Raw genomic sequence first — 6914 nt, forward strand, 5'->3', positions numbered from 1 at the left:
TCTCAGGATCATAAGCTTCTCCTTCAGGGGAGGCTTCTTTAGTACTGCCTGATACAGCTTGCATTTCAGTCAAACTCTGAGAAATCATATTGACTTGCTGAGTCAATATTTTGTTCTAAGCCAATATGGCATTCAGAGTATCAATCTCAAGAATTCTTTTCTTCTGAGTTGTCCCATTATTTACAGGATTCCTTTCAGAAGTGTACATGAACTGGTTATTTGCAACCATTTCAATGAGTTCTTGGGTTTCTGCTGGCATCTTCTTCAGATGAAGAGATCCTCCAGCAGAATGGTCCAATGACATCTTGGACAATTCAGACAGACCATCATAGAATATACATATGATGCTCCATTCTGAAAACATGTCAGAAGGACACCTTCTGATCAATTGCTTGTATCTTTCCCAAGCTTCATAGAGGGATTCACCTTCCTTCTGTCTGAAGGTTTGGACTTCCACTCTAAGCTTGCTCAACTTCTGAGGTGGAAAGAATTTGGCCAAGAAATCATTGACCAACTTTTCCCAAGAGTTCAGGCTATCTTTAGGTTGTGATTCCAACCATGTCCTAGCTCTGTCTCTTATAGCAAAGGGGAAAAGCATAAGTCTGTAGACCTCAGGATTAACCCCATTGGTCTTAACAGTGTCACAGATTTGTAGGAATTCAGCTAAGAACTGAATGAGGATCTTCCAATGGAAGTCCATGAAACTTGCAGTTCTGATGCATCAGAGAAACTAATTCAGGCTTAAGCTCAAAGTTGTTTGCTCCAATTGCAGGAATTGAGATGCTTCTTCCACAGAAGTTAGAAGAGGGTGCAATAAAGTCATCAAACATCTTCCTTGTATCTCCACCATTGTTATTGGGTTCGGCCATCTCTTCTTCTTTTTTGAAAAATTCTGTCAGGTCCTCTCCAGAGTGTTGTGCTTTAGCTTCTCTTAGCTTCCTCTTTAGAGTCCTTTCAGGTTCCGGATCAGCTTCAACAAGAATGTTCTTATCCTTGCTCCTGCTCATATAAAAAAGATAAGAACAGAAAAGAAGAGGAATCCTCTATGTCACAGTATAGAGATTCTTTTATATGAGTAGAAGAATAGAAGAGTAAAATGAAAAAGGGAGAAGATGAAGAATTCAAACACAGAGAGGGAGAGAGGGTTTGAATTATAAGGAGAGAAGTGTTAGTAAATAAATAAATAAATAGAAAGAGATGAGAGAGAGAGAATTCGAATTTTAAATTAAAATAAAAGAAAAATATTTTTGTTTTTATTTTACTTATTGGTTAGTATTCGAAAATTAAGAGAAGAAATAAAATAAGATTTGAAAACTAAATGAATTAATTAATTAAAAATATTTTTAAAAAAGTGGTTGGTGATTTTCGAAAATTGGAGAGAGAAAAGTAGTTAGGTAGTTTTGAAAAAGATATGATTGAAATAGTAAATTTTTAAAATCAAACAAAAAGTTAAGTGGTTAATTGAAAAAGATTTGAAAATCAATTTTGAAAAGATAAGAAGTTAGAAAAGATTTTGAAATTGACTTTGAAAAAGATTTGGAAAGGAAATTAAAAAGATTTTATTTTTGAAAATTAAAGTTGATTACTTGACTAATAAGAAACTAAAAGATATGATTTTAGAATTTAAAGATTGAACCTTTCTTAATAGGCAAGTAACAACTTGAAAATCTTTGAATCTAAACATTAATTGTTAGCATTAATTTCAAATATATGAAATAAAAATAAGAAGAAGATTTTGAAAATCAAATTTTTAAAATTTTCGAAAGTAGAAAAAAAAATGAAAAAGATATGATTTTTGAAAAAGATTTGAAAAAGATAGAATTTTTAATTTGAAAATTTTGACTTGACTAACAAGAAACAACCAAATTTTAAAACTTTTTGACTAAATCAATTCAAAATTTCGAAATTTATGAGCAAAATAAGGAAAATATATTTTTTTATTTTTGATTTTTAATGAGGAGAGAGAAAAACATAAAAATGACACAAAACATGAAAAATTAAGATCAAAACGAAAAATGCATGCAAGAACACTTTGAATGTCAAGATGAACACCAAGAACACTTTGAAGATCATGATGAACATCAAGAACATATTTTTGAAAATATTTAAGAAAAGAAAAATATGCAAGACACCAAACTTAAAAATTTTTAAACTATAGACACTAATAATTCAAGAATGCATATGAAAAACAAGAAAGGACACAAAATAAGAAAATGTAAAGATCAAACAAAGAAAATCATCAAGAACAACTTGAAGATCAATGAAAAACACATGCATGAATTAAAGAAAGATTAAAGCATGTAATTGACACCAAACTTAAAATTTGACACAAGACTCAAACAAGAAACACAAAAAAAAAATTTTTTATGATTTTATTAAAAAAATTTTTGGTAATTTTTTCAAAAATATTTTGGAAAAGGAAATAAAAAGATAAAAAAATTTAATAAGAATTCCAGGAATCATGCAATGTTAGTCTAAAGCTCCGGTCCAAAATTTAGACATGGCTTAATAGCCAGCCAAGCTTTATGTGAAAGCTTCGGTCCAAAAGATTAGACATGGCCAATGGCCAGCCAAGCTTTAGCATACAAATCACACATACAACAGCCAATTAGATGGGAATCCAAAGGCTCTTGCAATGATAAGTGGAAGCCTCAGTCCAAAAAATTTAGACATGGCTTAATAGCCAGCCAGGCTTCAATATATCATCTGAAACTCTAGAATTCATTTTTAAAAATTCTGAAGAGCAAATATAAATTATTTTTTTTTTGAATGATTTTTTTGAAAATAAAAAGAATAAAAACAAAAAGCTTAAAATTAAAATAAAATTACCTAATCTGAGCAACAAGATGAACCGTCAGTTGTCCAAACTCGAACAATCCCCGACAACGGCGCCAAAAACTTGGTGCACGAAATTGTGATCTCTAACAATGGCGCCAAAAACTTGGTACGCACAATCTTAATCTCAACTCTTTTTCACAACTCCGCACAACTAACCAGCAAGTGCACTGGGTCGTCCAAGTAATACCTTACGTGAGTAAGGGTCGATCCCACGGAGATTGTCGGCTTGAAGCAAGCTATGGTCATCCTTGTAAATCTCAGTCAGGCAGATTCAAATGGTTATGAGGTTTTGATAATTAAAATATAAATAAAATATAAAATAAGATAAAGTTACTTATGTAATTCATTGGTGGAAATTTCAGATAAGCGTCTGGAGATGCTTTGTTGCTTCTGAACCTCTGCTTTCCTATTGTCTTCTTCCAACCATGCGTTACCTCCTTCCATGGCAAGCTGTATGATCCTCTCGGATGAAAACAAATCCATATGCGCTATCACCGCACGACTAATCATCTGTCAATTCCCGCTAGCGTTGGAATAGGACCATTGTCCTTTTGCACACTGTCACTTGTGCCCCACATTCGCAAGTTTGAAACTCGTCATAGTCATCCCTTCCCAGATCCTACTCGAAATACCACAGACAATGTTTAGACTTTTCGGATCTCAGGAATGCTGCCAATGGTTCTAGCCTATACCACAAAGACTCTGATCTCACGGAATGGAATGCTCTGTTTTCAGGAGAGGCAACCATGCATCGTGAACCAGGAGGCCAAGAGATACATACTCAAGCTATTGCAGATAGAACGGAAGTAGTTGTCAGGCACGCGTTCATAAGTGAGAATGATGATGAGTGTCACGGGTCATCACATTCATCAGGTTGAAGTGCGAGTGAATATCTTAGAGAAGAAGTAGGCGTGAATTGAATAGAAAAACAATAGTACTTGTATTAATTCATGAAGAACAGCAGAGCTCCACACCTTAATCTATGGGGTGTAGAAACTCCACCGTAGAAAATACATAAGTGAAAGGTCTAGGCAAGGCCGTGAGGCCAGCCTCCAAACGTGTACAATAGATGATAGTATTATATTGATAAAAACTCTCCTTTCTATAAATCTCTAAAAGTAGTTTTTATACTAAACTAGTAACTAGGGTTTACAGAAAATGAGTAATTAAGTGCAGATAGTGCAGAAATCCACTTTCGGGGCCCACTTGGTGTGTTCTTGGACTGAGCATTGAAGCTTTTTCGTGCTTAGGCTGTTCCTGGAGTTAAATGCCAGCTTTGGTGCCAGTTTGGGCGTTTTACGTCAAGATATTTTAGGCTGTCTTTGAACGCCAGTTTGGGCCATCAAATCTCAGGCAAAGTATGGATTATTATATATTTCTGGAAAGCCCAGGATGTCTACTTTCCAACGCAATTAAGAGCGCACCAATTGGGCTTCTGTAGCTCCAGAAAATTCACTTTGAGTACAGGGAGGTCAGAATTCAACAGCATTTGCAGTCCTTTTTCAGCCTCTGAATCAGATTTTTGCTCAGGTCCCTCAATTTCAGCCAGAAAATACTTGAAATCACAGAAAAATACACAAACTCATAGTAAATTTTAGAAATATGATTTTTGAATAAAAACTAATAAAAATATAATAAAAAATAATTAAAACATACTAAAAATTATGTAAAAATAATGCCAAAAAGGGTATAAATTATCCGCTCATCAATCTTCTACTTGATTTTGCAATTCTTCGCTCACTCCACACTTTTCATCCACTAGAATTTCTCGGTCACGGCATGAACGCAATGAGGCTAACCGGTCAAGAGTTTTCGCTACTGTAGACATGACTTGCTTTTGCTTCTTCCAGAACTCTTGTTGTTCTTGAATGAGCATGAAAAGTATTTCTTGTGTGGCTTGATCCATATGTGAAGATGAAGATTGAGGTGATGAAGGTTAACAATCAAACTCATGAGGATAAGGGTTTTGTATGTAGTGAGGTGATGGTGTATAGAATTGGTGGCTAGAAAAGCAAGTGTTTGGGTTCCATTGGGATGCATTGTGGTGATGGTGTAAAAAATTCATAAAGGAAATATAAACAAAAACTTACTAACAAAAGAAAACAAATAACCGAAAAGTGCTATTTACACTATTAACATATTTACAACAACCAAAAGATATAACACCGTTTGTAGTCCCCGGCAACGGCGCCAAATTTGATGAAGAGAGTTTTTGCCGGTTTAGAATCAAGAATCAATTCATTAGTAGTATAGTCTAAACCAATAATGAACTCTCAAGATCAAATAATAAATTCAATACAAAGTAACCGAGAGTAATTAAACCTCAGGTCATTCTCCCTAGGATGCAAATGAAGTGTTACACTTTTGGTTGTTAAGAGGACAAAAAGGGGTTTGTAATCAAGAAATAAAATATTGAAAGAACTTAAGTAATGAAAGAACTAAGGAATGATCAAGATTGTAATTAATGCAATTGAAGAGAATGTAAGCGCAAAACTAGTGAAAATGCTATAAATGCATGAAAAGCCTTGACTTGGGAATGAGAATCTAAGGAATCCTATCATTGCCATAACCACAACTTTGGTAATTATCACGACTCAATCTCGCCTAGTTAGCCCCTAACATCGAGAAGTAAGTCAAGCAAGCATAATTGACCTTAATCCATAAGTTCTAGCCAATTTACCACACTAGTTGATAAAAGGCTAACGTCAATGGAAACAAGAGTCAACTAACTACCCAAGAATTACCACTAAATGTCAGACATTATGACTCTAGTATCCTAGAAACTCAAACCACAAGCCAAGATAGGAAAATCTACTCAAATTTTAAGGTTGGCATTTTCACAAACACCATGTATGCATGGAAGTAAAACATGGAAAATTGCAAGGAAAAAGAGAGAACTATAACCAAATATCAACAAAACCAAATATAAAAAAGCAATCAAACATAAAGGAAGCATGAAACATAAAATTCATTGGTCAAAACTTCAAGAAACACAAAATTGCAATTATGAACAAAGTAACTTGAACCAAAGAAAGTGAAAGTAAAAGTGCTATAATTAAAGATGAAATTGAGAGTACTTACAATTAAAGAAGCAAAATCAAAGATCAAAGCTTGCTATAAAATGCTACAATGGAAATGGAAAAGAAACCCTAAGAGAGCAATGCTACACTACTCCTACTCCTACTCCTACTCCTAATTACTCTCTAAAACTAGGAAAATAAAATCTAAGTCCTCCCTATTCATATGTGTTGATTCTCCCCTCATATAGCACTTCAATTCAGCATCCAAGCCTTCCAAAATGGGCCAAAAGCCCCCAAAATTCGCGCAGAACATGTTTCATTAATGAAATCACGTGCAGGGTCTTGTGCGGACGCACAGGTGGTCGTGCGCACGCACACTTCGCTGTGTGTACTTTTCCTTATTTTCTTCATGTTTTCTCCCTTGTACATGCTTTCTTCCACTTTTGGCTACCCATTCTTGCCTCTAATGCTTCAAATCACTCAGCAAACATGTCATGGCATCAAATGGGAATAAGAGTGGAATTAAATTGCTCATTTCAAGCACAAAATTGCATGTTTTCACATTTAGGATCAAATTGGGGACAAAACACAAAAGTATGCTATTTTGGCGCTTAAGTGTGAGTTCATGTGTTAGAATCCATCCAAATTGAGTCAAAATATACCATCAAATATGAACTCATCAATTTCCCTACACTTAAACAATAGCATGTCCTCATGCTAAACCAACAAGGAGAATGATAAAAAAAGGGGGTAATCAACTTATTAAATGCAACTACCTATATGCATGCAAGTATGCTATATACTATCCATACCTATATATCTATCTATAGTATCTATATGCAATTGGTGAAGATAAACAATCAAATTCCCAAGCAAGTATAGACAAATAGGGCTAAGCAAGAAAATAATCCAATGCAAGCAAAATCTAAAGAATTGATTCAACTCATCGAAATGGAGCAACTTGCAAGAATACATGATAAGATGTATGGAAACATAGAGTCGAGTAATTGAATCTTCACTAGGTGTGTGTATACACTCCAATCACTCGGTGTCTAA

At 34.4% G+C, this 6914-nt stretch overlaps 1 non-coding gene across 1 annotated transcript; it reads left to right on the forward strand.

The window, feature by feature from the left end:
- Window positions 1–362: 362 nt before the first annotated feature.
- LOC112731610 (small nucleolar RNA R71) lies at window positions 363–466 on the forward strand. Its single transcript, XR_003167382.1, has one exon. It is a non-coding gene; the product is annotated as a small nucleolar RNA R71 (small nucleolar RNA).
- Window positions 467–6914: the final 6448 nt, after the last annotated feature.

The sequence above is a fragment of the Arachis hypogaea genome, chromosome 12, assembly GCF_003086295.3.
Source record: "Arachis hypogaea cultivar Tifrunner chromosome 12, arahy.Tifrunner.gnm2.J5K5, whole genome shotgun sequence".
NCBI lineage: Eukaryota > Viridiplantae > Streptophyta > Magnoliopsida > Fabales > Fabaceae > Arachis > Arachis hypogaea.